At 45.7% G+C, this 16,465-nt stretch overlaps 1 protein-coding gene across 2 annotated transcripts in view; it reads right to left on the bottom strand.

The window, feature by feature from the left end:
- The window catches only part of MGAT1 (alpha-1,3-mannosyl-glycoprotein 2-beta-N-acetylglucosaminyltransferase), a 92,668-nt gene that overhangs the window by 23,291 nt on the left and 52,912 nt on the right, over nt 1–16,465 (bottom strand). The window contains exon 1 of one of the 2 annotated variants that reach the window (XM_068250147.1): nt 6,517–6,597. The exons of the other annotated variant lie outside the window; for it this stretch is intronic. The gene's annotated coding sequence lies outside the window, so the exon portion shown is untranslated. Of the gene's footprint in view, nt 1–6,516; nt 6,598–16,465 lie in introns of those variants that run through there. 2 annotated transcript variants of the gene reach the window in all.

The following is a 16,465-nucleotide window of genomic DNA, read 5'->3' as shown; positions in this document are numbered from 1 at the left end:
TATATGCACACACACACACACACACACACACACACAATGACACACTACACACACATAATGACACACTATACACACACACACACACACACACACACACACACACACACACACACACACACACACACACTGCTTCAGGATAGATTAACCTGTCTTTTAATAAGAGATTAGCTGTTTAAAATAGCAAACAAACCAGATTAGAGGTTGCTCTTGGATGACCGCGATAAGCTGAAAGGCCAGCAAGATTCAGAAGCGACAGAAGGAGACAGGAAAGCAGTAGGGTGCTCACCCATAGGGTGATGTGGGGTAGAGAGAATACACTACCAGGAAGAGTATTCTAACAGGAAGTGCTGTTCACTCACCAGTAGACAGGAAGTGAGTGTGTGTGCGTGGTGCGACAGGAAGTGAGCGTGTGTGCGGCCGATGACATATTGGGCCTGCAGCACAACTTGTACCAACATAAGCTCTGGGGATGATTCATCGCGGCAGCTGCAGAGGAAAATGGAGTACAAGTGTGGCAGTTGCCCAGAATTGATAGTTTATTTACCATCTGAAACCTGATTGGTTACTCTGGGCAAAGGCTGCATTTCACTTTGGGTACCAGGGCTGTGGAGTCGGTACAAAAATCTTCCCACTCGACACCTCCGTTTATTGAAACCACCGACTCCAGGTACCCAAAATTGCTCCGACTCTTCGACTCTCAACTCCACAGCCCTGTCGGCTACAGATATCTTTACATCTGCCATGATTAACAATTTAGTCGGTCAGCCACAATAAAAGAGAACCTGCCGTCATGATGTGGCCTGAGGTATGGGTACCTTAAAGACGCCCATTAACAATAATGAATAATCAACCTTCCGATCAATCAGATCAGATGGTGTTATTTGCCATTCTTGGAACCACTAGAAACTGCAGAGAGATGACACAAGGGGGGAGGAGCCCAAATCACTTTCATTCGTTTCTTTTCTCCCTGGGATTAAAGGGCTATATCTTTGAGCATCCTGTGTACATACCAACCAAGGTTTCCCTGGTCTTCCTAAGGCCCTCCTCTGCTGCGCTGTGACCCTCTGAGCAATTTCTGACATTCAAGCCTCATGACCAGGCTCCCCTCCGTGTATGAGCGTTGCCGCACTGTGTATGCGCAAAGTACATCCCAAGCTTGCGCAGCAGTATGAACCCGCACAACATGCGCACCTCCGTTTGACTGTGTAGGCTTGAACCCACAGGTACCTGCGCGGGACCCAAGCCAGCAGCGGAGGCGTCGGGAAGCCTCTGAATAACTCAGAGCCTCTCCCCCTACTGATGTAAAAATTGAACCTTTTTTTTTTTTTTTACTTTAAAAGACACCCGAGGTAAAAATGAACTACTGAAATAAACAATTGTATCTATCCTCTTTCTCCTAAAAATTATTTTTTTTAAAGATATTCCACAGTTTTATTTTATACTGTGTATAAATCTATTTTTTAAGTTTTAACCGTTTTATTGTGTCTGCTCAATGACACATTCATTGAAGCTAGGCAGAGCTAAAATCTATGAACTATTGACCTTTTATCTCTTTCCTGCTCTCAGAAGTCATTTTCTGCTCGGAAAGTGTTTTATGCTAGTTACACGAGGAGAATTTTTTCAGCCGATTCAATTTTCCGATCGATTTTCTTATCTTTTCTTATCAATTTCCATTCACTTCTATGAGAACTCGATCAGAAAAACAATCAAAAATAAGATTGGACGTGACGGAAATTATCTATCGAACCATCTATCTGCCAAACGAGATAAACAGAGGAACACCAAGAGCCCCAATAGTGTAGTATGTATTGACAAAGGGGGTAATGACATAGTTACATAGTTACATAGTTATTTTGGTTGAAAAAAGACACACGTCTATCGAGTTCAACCAGTATAAAGTACAACACCAGCCTGCTCCCTCACATATCCCTGTTGATCCAGAGGAAGGCGAAAAAACCCTTACAAGGCATGGTCCAATTAGCCCCTAAAGGGAAAAATTCCTTCCCGACTCCAGATGGCAATCAGATAAAATCCCTGGATCAACATCATTAGGCATTACCTACTAATTGTAGCCATGGATGTCTTTCAACGCAAGGAAAGCATCTAAGCCCCCTTTAAATGCAGGTATAGAGTTTGCCATAACGACTTCCTGTGGCAATGCATTCCACATCTTAATCACTCTTACTGTAAAGAACCCTTTCCTAAATAAATGGCTAAAACATTTTTCCTCCATGCGCAGATCATGTCCTCTAGTCCTTTGAGAAGGCCTAGGGACAAAAAGCTCATCCGCCAAGGTATTATATTGCCCTCTGATGTATTTATACATGTTAATTAGATCCCCTCTAAGGCGTCTTTTCTCTAGACTAAATAAACCCAGTTTATCTAACCTTTCTCGATAAGTGAGACCTTCCATCCCACGCATCAATTTTGTTGCTCGTCTCTGCACCTGCTCTAAAACTGCAATATCTTTTTTGTAATGTGGTGCCCAGAACTGAATTCCATATTCCAGATGTGGCCTTACTAGAGAGTTAAACAGGGGCAATATTATGCTAGCATCTCGAGTTTTTATTTCCCTTTTAATGCATCCCAAAATTTTGTTAGCACAAAGAGTAATAGTTGTTATACTCACAAACATGGGTCACCAATAGGCAACAACTGTAAAGGCAGGTGGGGAGATTATCCTGACCCCACTCAGGAATAAGAAGTCGCTCTCTGTAGATAGTAGAAAAGGGTCGCAACCCTCCCCCCAGGGTGGATACAATATTATATAGGAGAGGACAGAGGCGCCAAAAGGATAAAAGGGGTTTTAAAGGAGCTTAAAAGCCAAAAAATTGGTAATTAGAGGAGGCAGTGGTGGACTTACCTCCTCCAAGCAGACACAACACGACTGTACATTCAGTCTATTTATTGACGAACTCCAGATAAAACAAAGCAACGCGTTTCACGGGTCAGCGCCCGCTTCCTCAGGCAATAGAAAAAGGAGTTACAGCTGCAAATGACAGAGATCAGAGGCTATATTGTTTCTGCTATAATACATCCTACATTTAAAGCTTTGATCAATGAGTGAAAAACATGTGCAACATAATATGGTATATTGGCAGTAAAGGTACAGTATTTTGTATTATAGAATTGTTATGTTGGTGTGTTTTGTATTATAGAATAACAATTCTATAATACAAAATACTGTACCTTTACTGCCAATATACCATATTATGTTGCACATGTTTGTCACTCATTGATCGAAGCTTTAAGGCTGCTTACACACCAAGACGTTACAGGCGCACGTTAGTGCGCCTGTAACGCTCCCCCAACGCACAGCAATGTAACACAAGTGGACTGTTCACACAGCCCACGTTGCGTTACATGTAACGCTGCACGTTCTGTGCAAAGTGCAGCATGCTACGGCGTTGGAGCGGCTATAGCCGCGTTAGACTGTTTGCACATGCGCAGTGGGGGGCGGAGAGGAGGCGGGGAGAGCCAGCTACAGTAGCCGCGCACATGGCTACTTAATATTCACTGCACTGGCGGCAGCTGATTGGCCGACGGGACCACGTGATGCGGAATGTCTCGCTCTGCATCACGTGGTCCCGCCGGCCAATCAGCGCCACTCTAGGAGACATTATAGGAATCGAGCCGCCTAACGCGGCTCACTCTACCGTCGGCTCTTGCAGCACCATACGTTGTGTTAGGTGCACGTTATGCGACCTTAACGTGCCACCTAATGCAACGTCTTGGTGTGCAAGAAGCCTAAATGTAGGATGTATTACAGCAGAAACAATATACACTCTGATCTCTGTCATTTGCAGCTGTAACTCCTTTTTCTATTGCCTGAGGAAGCGGGCGCTGACCCGTGAAACGCGTTGCTTTGTTTTATCTGGAGTACGTTAATAAATAGACTGAATGTACAGTCGTGTTGTGTCTGCTTGGAGGGGGTAAGTCCACCACTGCCTCCTCTAATTACCAAGTTTTTGGCTTTCAATCTATCTGCCAAACTATCTTATGGTGTGTACCTAGCATTATAGTTGTAATTTCTTATCAGTGAGTGTCACACTGTAGTCTGACCCAGTCCTGAAGGCGCGTACAAACGCCGCTGGTTTTGACTGATCCGCCGAGCAGATCAGTCAAAACCAGCCTCATCAGCTTGACGACGGCCTGTACTCACATGCAAACTGTCGTCAGAACGACCGCTCTGTGGGTGGGTCTGACGACCCGTATTTTAAAAAAATCCAGCGTGTGTACGCGACTTGACTCAGACAGGAACTGCCACTTACATTCCTGATGTTTAACTCTTTCAGGCAGAGAAAGTAAAAAAGGAATACAGCATATTTAATTCTGTGATTGGCACTGTACATACCCATGTCTATCTCCTCATGTCACATGTCACATGTCACCTCGGGTATCCTTTAAAGTGGACCCAAATTTAAAATGCAAGATTTCAAAAATAAGACAGGCATCTGAAAGGAATCTATCTGATGGTCGAATCTGCTTCAAATCTATAAGTGTATAGCCGCTTTTACAAGCTAAACTTTCATGAATTGATTGAACCACTGTTTGCACAAAAATCCAGCAGAAACTGAACACCAGGGAGGTTACTGTGTTTGAGCTTTGAGCATCCTGCCTACTTTCCAACAAAGCAAAGTATGTAAAAGGAGTATAGGTAGACTTCAAAAACGTAAAATGATTTGGGCAGGGTCCAGTTCTGGCCTTTGTCCTGCTGCTGTAGCTGCAGATCTCACACCCCTTATTGTTTAATAAAAAAAGAGCTTTGACATTCAACACATAACAGGTAATGACAATCCTATTCACTCTTACATAGTGGCCGATGAGGCTGCACAAAACTTCTGTAATCGGATTATATACTGTATGGCTGTAGTAAAGCCTCGTGCAGATGTCAGAGACACCTCCGCTATGCGGATCCTCCTGTCCAATCTCGGACATGAATCTAGCGAGTGCACAGCTGCCCCACAAAGCCTTTTAGCGATCTGTCACTACAGAACATCGAAAAATGAATGTGTTTCTGTGCCGCACGATGCCACTCACTTCTGTACTGCCCATCATTGGTCCTACCATACTGTTATGTATTTATATAGCACTGACATCTTCTGCAGCACATTACAGAGTACATAGTCATGTCAGTGACTGTCCTCGGAGGAGCTCACAATCTAATCCTACCATAGCCATAGTCTAATGCCCTACCATATTATTATTATGTATTTATATAGCACTGACATCTTCTGCAGCACATTACAGAGTACATAGTCATGTCACTGACTGTCCTCAGAGGAGCTCACAATCTAATCTTAATATAGTCATAGCATTACTTAACCATGGGGGACTACTCCCCAGCCCCACGTCCATATAGGTTTTGCCATCTTTACCAGGAAGAGACACCAGAAGTGGCAGATTGAAGCTCCCAGCAACGCATGCAGGGAGATGTAGTAACATCGACAGACTACATTTGGGGGGCCGGCGGGAAGCGAAGGTCTCTGATCAGATTCGATCAGAGATCTGTCTCATAGTCAATCTGCCTAGACATCGCCTGATGTATGGGCATCTTAATAGCCCTACTGACCCTGGGAAACCCCAAATGTCGGTATGCCTTCTGACATAACACACATAGAAAGCTGCTTCCCAACCATTAAAGCACTAAGACCAGACACAGGACATTTATATCAAACTATTCCCCTGGCAGATCTTAAATCGTCAGAGCTGCAGCCACAGGGCATGCTCAGCAGGCAGCAGCAGTGTTAGGGAGTCTTGCCCGAGGTCTCCTAACTGCATAGGTGCTGGTTTACTGAACAGGAAGAGCTGGGATTTGAACCCTAGACTCCTGTATCAGAGGCAGAGTAAGAGGTATACGGAGGCTGCCATATTTATTTCCTTTAAATCAATACCAGTTGCCTGGCAGCCCTGCTGGTCTATTTCTCTGCAGTAGTATCTGAATACCACCAGAAACAAGCATGCAGCTAGTCTTATCAGATCTGACTTTAATGTCAGAAACACCTGATCTGCTGCATGCTTGTTCAGGGGCTATGGCTAATAGTATTAGAGGCAGAGGATCAGCAGGGCTGCCAGGCAACTGGTATTGCTTAAAAGGAAATAAACATGGCAGCCTCCATATACCTCTCTCTTAAGTTCCCCTTTAAAAACACTATCCAGCCACAGTGTCGCCTAACCTCAACTAATAACTCCACTAGCCAGAATAGACTATAAAGTTGTTATGCAGTCCAGTAACAGTATCCAAGCGTGCACTAGCTGGATGTGACTCTGTTAGGAATATAAAGCAGTTATACAGTCCAGTAACACCGCATGAGCGTAAAGTAAGCTCAAACAGCACTGGCAATGGAACAGCAATGTAAGCAAGAGGACAGAAAGCAGAGCAAGCTGTAAGGCAGAGGGAGAACTTCTCTGAAAAGTTTTCAACAAACTTCTGAGAAACTTTTCCCCCCAGAACTTGCAGCCCCTCCAGTGATCGGATCCCCCCCTGGTGCCCCCACCAGTCCCCTGCGCTCTCACCTCAGGGTGTCCCTCTCACAGTCCCCTCTCCTCCAGCCTGTGATCTCTCTGTCTTCTTCCTGCTCTGATCAGGAAGGAAGCTGAGCAAGGTAATTATTACAGGCATGAAAGAGACCGCCCTCATGTGGCGGAGTCAACAGAGAGCCATTCCAAGAGAGACACGCAGACCAGCCTGACTGCCACATGCCAAACACAACCTGCAGGCTCTCTGCACACATGTGACAATGACAGCTGTGCAGACAGCTGCAGGCGGGTGTACAGTGCACATACATCACATAGGGGGGCCAGGAAGAAAGGGCACGGGGTGTAGCCGAAATGTTAAGATATTGTCTATAACAATGCTTTTAATCATTTCTTTAGCTGAGATATTTTTTATTCTATGTTAAAATAACAGTATTAAAAAGAGCAAAATATTGTCGATAACAAAGAAAAAAGTATATTTAAGTAATGAGCATAGTAAAATATTGGTAATTATTACAGATATATTACTACAACTAAACCTAAACCTACTCTCACTCAGAACCCTCCACTACTTGTCCCTAACCCTACCACCTCCTGTTGGTGCCTAAACCTTTGCCCTACCCCCCTGGTGGTGCCTAAACCTAGCACACACCACCCCCCGCTCCCTCCCCTGGGTTACTGCCTAAACCTAAGTCCCCCTAGTGGTGCCTAAACCTAAGACCCTCCTTGGTGGTGCTTAACCCCAAGACTTCCCTAATGGTGCCTAAACCTAAAACGCCTCTTGACGCCTAACCCCAAAACCCCACATCCTGACTACTAACCCTAAAACCCCACTTTCTGACTTCTAACCCTAAAACCCCACTTCCTAACTACTAACCCTAAAACCCCACTTCCTGACACCTAACCCTAACCACCCCTTCCTGACACTTATCCCTTAAACCCCCTTTTCTGACGCCTAACCCTAAAACCCCCCTTCCTGACGCCTAAACCTAAAACCCCCGACGCCTAACCCTAACCACCCCTTCCTGACGCCTAACCCTAAACACCCCCTTCCTGACACCTATCCCTAAAACCCCCATTCCTGACGCCTAACCCTAAAACCCCCGTTCCTGACGCCTAAACCTAAAACCCCCGACGCCTAACCCTAACCACCCCTTCCTGACGCCTAACCCTAAACCCCCCCTTCCTGACACCTATCCCTAAAACCCGCATTCCTGGCGTCTAACCCTAACCCCCCCCTCCTTCCTGACGCCTAACCCTAGCCACCCCTTCCTGACGCCTAACCCTAAACCCCCCTTCCTGACGCCTAAACCTAAACCCCCCCTTCCTGACACTTAACCCTAAACCCACCTTCCTGACACCTATCCCTAAAGCCCCCCTTCCTGACACCTATCCCTAAAACCATCCTTCTTGTACACCCGGCTACAGGCGGTGATAAATAATACAGAGTACACAAGAATACGTTTTTTCAGTGGCTGCCCAGCTCGTCCAACAAGCTTGAAGTTAATGTGAGGGCCTGCAACTGCGACACATCATTCTACAGACACTTCTTGTATATAAACCAAGAGGCTGCTGGAAGCTTACAGTAAAGGATATATGAACGCCTATTTAAAGGAAAACTGGAGTGAGAGGGATATGGAGGCTGCCATATTTATTTTTTCCTTTTAAGCAATACCAGTTCCCTGGCTGTCCAGCTGATCATCTGCCTCTAATACATTTAGCCATAGCCCCTGAACAAGCATGCAGCAGATCAGGTGTTTCTGACATTATTGTCAGATCTGACAAGATTAGCTGCATGCTTGTTACTGGTGTGACTCATACACTACTGCAGCCAAATAGATCAGCAGGGCTGTTGGGCAACTGGTATTGTTTAACAGGAAATTACTATAGCAGCCTCTATATTCTTCTCACTTCGGGTGTCCTTTAACGACATTATGCGCTGAACATCGTTGCAGCGAGTGGCGAGGAACTGATGCAGACATGTATGTATGTATGTATGACGTTCGCTTCCCTCTAACAGCCATCTGAACACGGACTTACACGGTTTGTCCTCTGTCAAAAATCTGCCAAGTCAGTTTCCTCTTAACTGTGAACTTTCTTGGTCAATAAAAACGATTGTGACATTTTGAGAACACGACTAGATCGCTATCACTTTCCCACCAAACTGACTATCCTGTTTGCTTCATTTCTTTCACCCGTTTCCTCTCTTTCATTAGAGCAAGATTAAAGAGGAACTGTAGTGAAAAAAACATGATGAATAACATTGCTTATTGTTTACAATACTCATTGATATGAATGTTGGTTACTGAGAGTTCTATGCACAGAGGGAGATACTGCTTGCTTGGCAGTTAGAAAAGCTGTTATTTCCCACAATGCTATGAGGTTCACAGACAGCAAACTGTCAGGGCCATGGTCATGACATCACACTGTGGGAGGGGTTTCACCATAATATCAGCCATGCAGAGCCCTCTGATGATCCGTTTGAGAAAAGGTAAAGATTTCTCATGGGAAAGGGGATATGAGCTACTGATTGGGATGAAGTTCATTCCTTAGTTAGGCCTGGAACCCACCAGCAGTGATTTTCGAAGCAGTTGTGATTTGGAAAGCTCTTGCTAATGTAATGCTGTGGGTGTGATCCCAGCGATGTGATTTTATAAAAATCCCCCATAGCACTGCATTAGCAAGAACTTTTCAAATCACTAGCGCTTAGAAAAGGCTGCTGGTGGGTCCCAGGCCATAAAGTTCCTCTTTAATTTAAAGCAGATCCGAGATGAAAAACTATAACAAGTAACTTGTCTATATATCTTAGCTAAAGTTTAGATAGTTTACACAGCAAATCTAGCTGCAAACAGCTTTCTACAGTTTATGATTATTTATTCCAGAGATACAACGAGAGCAGCCATGTTCTGTTTGTCACATTACACACAGGCAAGCTGATCTGCATCTCCAGCCCTCAGCTTGTGAAAACGTCACTCCCCTCTCCTCCTCCCCTCTGCCTCTGAAATCTCTGGCTAGTAACCTCCTGCCCAGACTGAGCTCCCATGAGCCCTTGCTACTAAGGCTCAAAGTGCCAAGGCACTCTGGAGAAGCTGTGGGCGAGGCTTGTTTAGTTTATAGGGAATTAACCTCCCTGGCGGTATGGACGAGCTGAGTTCGTCCAGCAAAAACTTGCAAAAAGTGGTAATGAAAAGCTGAGCTCGTCCATGCCGACAGGGAGATTTCCTGTTTCTCTGCCCCGCCGGCTGCATTTTTTTCTCCTCAGAAAGATTCCCCAGGATGGCTGGATGCCTGACTGCACGCTGTGGGTAACGATCTGTGCTACCCACAGCGTGCAGAACAAGCATCCAGCCACCCTAGGTAATCCCTGGGCAGCCAGCGGGGCAGAGAATGTGCGGGGGTTCCCCCTTGTATGCGGAGGCTATGTGGAGGGGGATCCCCCTCTGTGCGGGTGGGGGGATCCCCCTTCAATGATGGCTATGTGGGCAGGGGGGATCCCCCTCTGTGCGGGTGGGGGGATCCCCCTTCAATGATGGCTATATGGGCGGGGGGGATCCCCCTCTGTGCGGGTGGGGGGATCCCCTTCAATGATGGCTATGTGGGAGGGGGGATCCCCTTCAATGATGGCTATATGGGCGGGGGGGATCCCCCTCTGTGCGGGTGGGGGGATCCCCTTCAATGATGGCTATTTGGGTGGCCTATCCTCCTCCAAACCCCCTCCCTCCCGATCCCCCCCCCCCCCCCGTCTCAGCTTGTTGAGTAAATGGGTGTACTCACCCGAGGGCTTTCTCCAGCGACGGCTGCAGCGCACTCCCTCCTCCATCTCCGAAGTCTCGTTTGCCGTACAGTTACATTACGAGACTGGAGGGTGAATTTGTTGACAACACCGCCATTGTTAGCCTAATAACAGACAATGACGAGCAGGCCTACCGTCAGGAGGTCGACAGAATATGCCGGTGGTGTAGGAAGAACAAGCTGGTCCTCAATACAGCAAATTCAGCTGATAGACTTCAGGAAGCACCCCCCCCCCCCCCCCCACCAATCTAAATCCACGGCACCGAGGTGGAAAGAGTGACCAGCGTCCGCATTCTGGGCACCACCATCTCCAAAGACCTGACCTGGCAGGCAAACACCACCTCAACCCAGAGGAAAGGCCCAGCAGAGGCGATTCTTCCTCCTCCAACTGAAGAAGTTTGGTATGGCCCACGAGCTGCTGACATACTTGTACATGGCAACCACTGAGTCTGTCCTCTGCACATCCATCCTAGTATGGTACGCTGGTTCTTCCACCAGAGACAGATACGAACTTTAGAGGGTCATTAGGTCGGCGGAGAGAATTATTGGAAGACCCCTCTCCTCACTTCACCTCCTCCACAACTCCAAGCTGCGCTCCAGAGCACTGAGGATTGACGGCGACTCCAACACCCTTGGTCACCGCTTTTTCAGCCGGCTCTCTTCATACAGGAGGTTTCGGCCCATCTCCACCAGAACTTCGCGGCATAGAAACTCCTTTTTCCCTGTTGTGGTCAAACACCTGAATTCCCTGCGGGTGATTCCACTGCCAGCGCAGAATCGATTCATTGATTTTGCGTAACACTGTGTTCAGAACTGTACCATGTTCATTTAATTACTATTTGTACCTCTGTTCATGCTGTTCTGTTATCTATACTTCCTATCCCTACTCTGAGCCATGTAAGTGCTAAACCTTATTCCGGCATGACCCAGTCGTGCTTGGCGAATGAAAGATTCACTAAAAGTCCGCCGGGACTTTTTCAAGAGCAAACAGGTTTTTTCTTCCTAATTTGAGCTGCGGTTAGCGACGCCCACCAAATTAGTCGCTGAGCGCCGCTATATCCGTAACCCTCATTACAGCCTATGGCGACACCGGAATGATCGGCACAGCGCTGCGCCAAAATTAGCCCATTTGTCTGGAGGATCCAGAAGCTTCCCTTTACCGAGGTAATTATGTGATTGTTTCTTTTTAAAAATGTACAGGTTCGCTTTAAAGACAATAAAGGGGATTTCAGTTCCAAATAGTATTGTAGCTCAGACGAGACAGACAACTTATGGTTAGTAATAGAACAGCCCTCAAACTCTTGGGTATGGCTTCTGCTCATAGTATGCCTTTCCAGGAATCTGGGGACAGAGGTCATTTTTCAGTAAGTAAAGTATTCTTTAGCATAGACCAGGGGTACTATAACTGGCTGAGCTGCATAAGAGTATCTGGTAAGATTGGACTGATAAGCAGCTTACCCTGCTCCTGCATAAGTCCCAGCGGCGTTAATTACTGTTCCCCCTCCAGGCCGCCGTGGACTCTGGGGTAAGATGTAACTTGGCTTCCAGCTATTGCTGGCTGCCGAATTAAGCTGTTTTTATAGTCATTTGGGCTCAGTCTTATGACGGGGCTCAAAATGATTGACTGAGCTCTGCTATAGCTGTAATTCCTATGGCGCTGCCTGGTGCGCCCAAATTTCCTGATCTATTTTTGCCTGTCTCAGCAAAATCATAGTAACCTTTAAAGAGACTCCGTAACAAAAATGGCATCCTGTTTTTTATCATCCTACAAGTTCCAAAAGCTATTCTAATGTGTTCTGACTTACTGCAGCACGTTCTACTATCACCATCTCTGTAATAAATCAACTTATCTCTCTCTTGTCAGACTTGTCAGCCTGTGTCTGGAAGGCTGCCAAGTTCTTCAGTGTTGTGGTTCTGTGATGCATCTCCCCCCTTCAGGACCCTCTCTGCACTATTTAGATTAGGGCAGCTTCTCTCTTCTCTCTTATCTTTTACAAGCTGGATAAATCCTCCTCTGAGCTGGCTGGGCTTTCACATACTGAGGAATTACATACAGGCAGAGCTGTCTGCACTCTGCAGGAAGAAACAGCCTGACACTTCAGTGGAAGATAGCTGCAGGGGGAAAGAAACACACAAATGATCTCTTGAGAGTCAAAAGGAAGGGTGTATACAGCCTGCTTGTGTATGGATGTATTTTCTATGTGTGGACATACTGTACACCAACCTACTTCCTGTTTTGGTGGCCATTTTGTTTGTTTATAAACAAACTTTTTAAAACTGTTTTTAACCACTTTTAATGCGTCGAGGAGCGGCGAAATTGTGACAGAGGGTAATAGGAGATGTCCCCTAACGCACTGATATGTTTACTTTTGTGCGATTTTAACAATACAGATTCTCTTTAAAGAAGAAAAACAATTGTTTGTTACAGCTGATACCAATTCTGCAATATCTCTGCAGTGAGTCCTCTTCTTCCACATTCCCCGTCGTAAAGAGCCGAAAAGCGCATCCGCATGACGCAAGATGCGTCATGCGGGACGCGCTTTACGACGGGGAATGCGGAAGAAGAGGACGCTTTGCCGGAGGACGACTGGCAGTCGGCCGAAAACGAAACTTAGCCGCGGAGGGAGACCGGAGGGCACTGAAGGACCGGCGCGGGCACAGGACGGCTGCAGGAGGCTTGGAAAAGCCCCAGGTAAGTGAATTTTTTTTTGGACCCACAGTTAAGGTTCCCTTTAATGGTCTCTATGCTGAAAATGGAACAATTCTAAAATTCTGTTCTATGGAAAGGGAAGGGGGAAAAAAACAGGAGCAAGCCTGCAGCTACAGTGGTTCGCAAAAGTATTCGTCCCCCTTGAAGTTTTCCACATTTTGTCACATTACTGCTACAAACATGAATCAATTTTATTGGAATTCCACATGAAAGACCAATACAAAGCGGTGTACATGTGAGAAGTGGACTGAAAATCATACGATTCCAAAAATGTTCTACAAATAAATAACTGCAAAATGGGGTGTGCGTAATTATTCAGCCCCCTGAGTTAATACTTTGTAGAACCACCTTTTGCTGCAATTACAGCTGCCAGTCTTTTAGGCTATGTCTCTACCAGCTTTGCACATCTAGAAACTGAAGTCCTTGCCCATTCTTCTTAGCAAAACAGCTCCAGCTCAGTCAGATTAGATGGACAGCGTTTGTAAACAGCAGTTTTCAGATCTTGCCAAAGATTCTCGATTGGATTAAGATCTGGACTTTGGGCCATTCTAACACATGGATAGTTTTTGTTTTAAACCATTCCATTGTTGCCCTGGCTTTATGTTTAGGGTCATTGTCCTGCTGGAAGGTGAATAGTCTCAAGTCTTTTGTAGACTCCAAGAGGTTTTCTTCCAATATTGCCCTGTATTTGGCTCCATCCATCTTCCTATTAACTCTGACCAGCTTCCCCGTCCCTGCTGAAGAGATGCACCCCCTGAGCATGATGCTGCCACCACCATATTTGGCAGTGGGGATGGTGTGTTCAGAGTGATGTGCAGTGTTAGTTTTCCGCCACACATGGCGTTTTGCATTTTGGCCAAAAAGTTCAATTTTGGTCTCATCTGACCAGAGCACCTTTTTCCACATGTTTGCTGTGTCCCCCACATGGCTTGTGGCAAACTGCAAACGGGACTTCTTATGCTTTTCTGTTAACAATGGCTTTCTTCTTGCCACTCTTCCATAAAGGCCAACTTTGTGCAGTGCATGACTAATAGTTGTCCTATGGACAGATTCCCCCACCTGAGCTGTAGATCTCTGCAGCTCGTCCAGAGTCACCATGGGCCTCTTGACTGCATTTCTGATCAGCGCTCTCCTTGTTCGGCCTGTGAGAGTTTAGGTACACGGCCTTGTCTTGTTAGATTTAAAGTTGTGCCATACTCCTTCCATTTCTGAATAATCGCTTGAACAGTGCTCCGTGGGATGTTCAAGGCTTTGGAAAAAACTTTTTGTAGCCTAAGCCTGCTTTAAATTTCTCAATAACTTTATCCCTGATCTGTCTGGTGTGTTCTTTGGACTTCATGGTGTTGTTGCTCCCAATATTCTCTTAGACAACCTCTGAGGCCATCACAGAGCAGCTGTATGTGTACTGACATTAGATTACACACAGGTGCACTCTATTTAGTCATTAGCACTCATCAGGCAATGTCTATAGGCAACTGACTGCACTCAGACCGGGGCTGAATAATTACGCACACCCCACTTTGCAGTTATTTATTTGTAAAAAAAATGTTTGGAATCATGTATGATTTTCGTTCCACTTCTCACATGTACACCACTTTGTATTGGTCTTTCACATAGAATTCCAATAAAAATGATTCATGTTTGTGGCAGTAATGTGACAAAATGTGGAAAACATCAAGGAGGCCAAATACTTTTGCAAACCACTGTAGCAAGATCTGCAATAGATACAGCAACAACCAGCAGATACACACACAGTGATTCCTGTACACAAAGCCAACTGTCACCCAAAACAATAACAACAGACTGAGGATAATGAAAGCTTTTCCTTCTACAGTGAGCCTCAAGCAGCAGATCTGACTGGCCAGGGAAGGGTGAATAAGGAGGATGTGTGAAGGAACAGCTGGAGGGGACACAGCTCAGGCCAGACTTTCTTGGGAAAAGTGTTTGTCACTGACCTGTGACTGGTGATGGGAAATGACCTGGCAGAGTGCAGAGCAGGATGTGCTCAAGTCCAAACACAGGTCAGCAGGCAGATAAGACCACTCAGCAAGAGCATGCACACTGCTAGCCTCAGGACTACAAATCCCAGCATGCAATGCCAGTGTCATCTTCTGCAGCACTACAAATCACAGCATGCAATGCTACCGTCATCTTCTGCAGCACTACAAATCCCAGCATGCAACGCCAGCGTCATCTTCTGCAGAACTACAAATCCCAGTATGCAATGCCAGCGTCATATTCTGCAGCACTACAAATCCCAGCATGCAACGCCAGCGTCATCTTCTGTAACACTACAAATCCCAGCATGCAATGCCAGCGTCATCTTCTGCAGAACTACAAATACCAGCATCACCTTCTGCAGAACTACAAATCTCAGTATGCAATGCAAGCATCATATCTGAAGAACTACAAATCAGAGCATGCAATGCCAGCGTCATCTTCTGCAGCACTACAAATCCCAGCATGCAATGCCAGCGTCACCTCAGGTTCACTTCAATAATATTCAGGTACACAATTAGCACTATATATAGAGATTTTAGTACTACAGTGGAGCTCCCCTTTATGCAGTTTTAAACTTAGAAGGGTCTGCAGTCAGTGAATCAGTAGGACAGCCATATTGTAGCAGTGGCTCAGCAATGGCAGCCTCCACCTTTCTCCTGTAACTTTATTTTCAGTTACAAAGCAGTGGGTTGAGGGCTGGAGAGATCTCAGCATGCTCTACCCTCCCCCCCCCCCCCCCCCAAGAATTTGTGAAAAGCATAAAAAGGAGAGAATTACAAGTGATTATTCTGGAACAAATGTTTTATCAGATCTGGAAAAGCGAGTCTGGCCGTCACCCAGCATTCCTGGCTCTATTTATTCTCCAATGACATTAATAACACCACTGTACAAAGCTGTGTTCTCGCGGATACATGCTCCAGGCAAGACCGAGAATCAAACAGATTGCTTAAAAGTCGCCAAAACCTTCTGATCTGCACAGAAACCGGCCGCCTTCCTCTGGGGCTACGGCTGAAAAGGGAGTCTGCAAACAGAAAACAATGCATGACAACCCATTTTCAAGCATTTTGTTTCAATACTGAAGTTTCGCTTTTCCTGTTTTGCTTCCGCACCAGACTCTCCTTCACTTCCTGTTCCTGCGACCACCGTAGATCGCTGTGGATGTAATATTAAATCTGGTAGTCTTGGGGACTAGTTAGTGAGACGCAACCAATTCAGAGTTCATGTAAAATTATGCATATACAGTACATCTTGCTGACCATACCTATAATGCTTGGTACACACAATGCGTTTTTCCAATTTGATTTTCCATTCAATCCTTGTTCTCTTTTCTTATCGATTTCCATTCACTTCTATGAGAAATCGACCAGAAAAACGATCGCAAATAATATCAGACATGATGGAAATTATCTATTGAACCATCTACCTAACACAAAATTGTATGGTGTTTACCTAGCTGAAGGTACAGAAAACGAAAGGTCTGTACAA

This window comes from Hyperolius riggenbachi, chromosome 8 (assembly GCF_040937935.1).
Source record: "Hyperolius riggenbachi isolate aHypRig1 chromosome 8, aHypRig1.pri, whole genome shotgun sequence".
Lineage (NCBI taxonomy): Eukaryota > Metazoa > Chordata > Amphibia > Anura > Hyperoliidae > Hyperolius > Hyperolius riggenbachi.
Note: the sequence above shows the minus strand (reverse complement) of the source record. Positions and strands in the feature narration are given on the sequence as shown.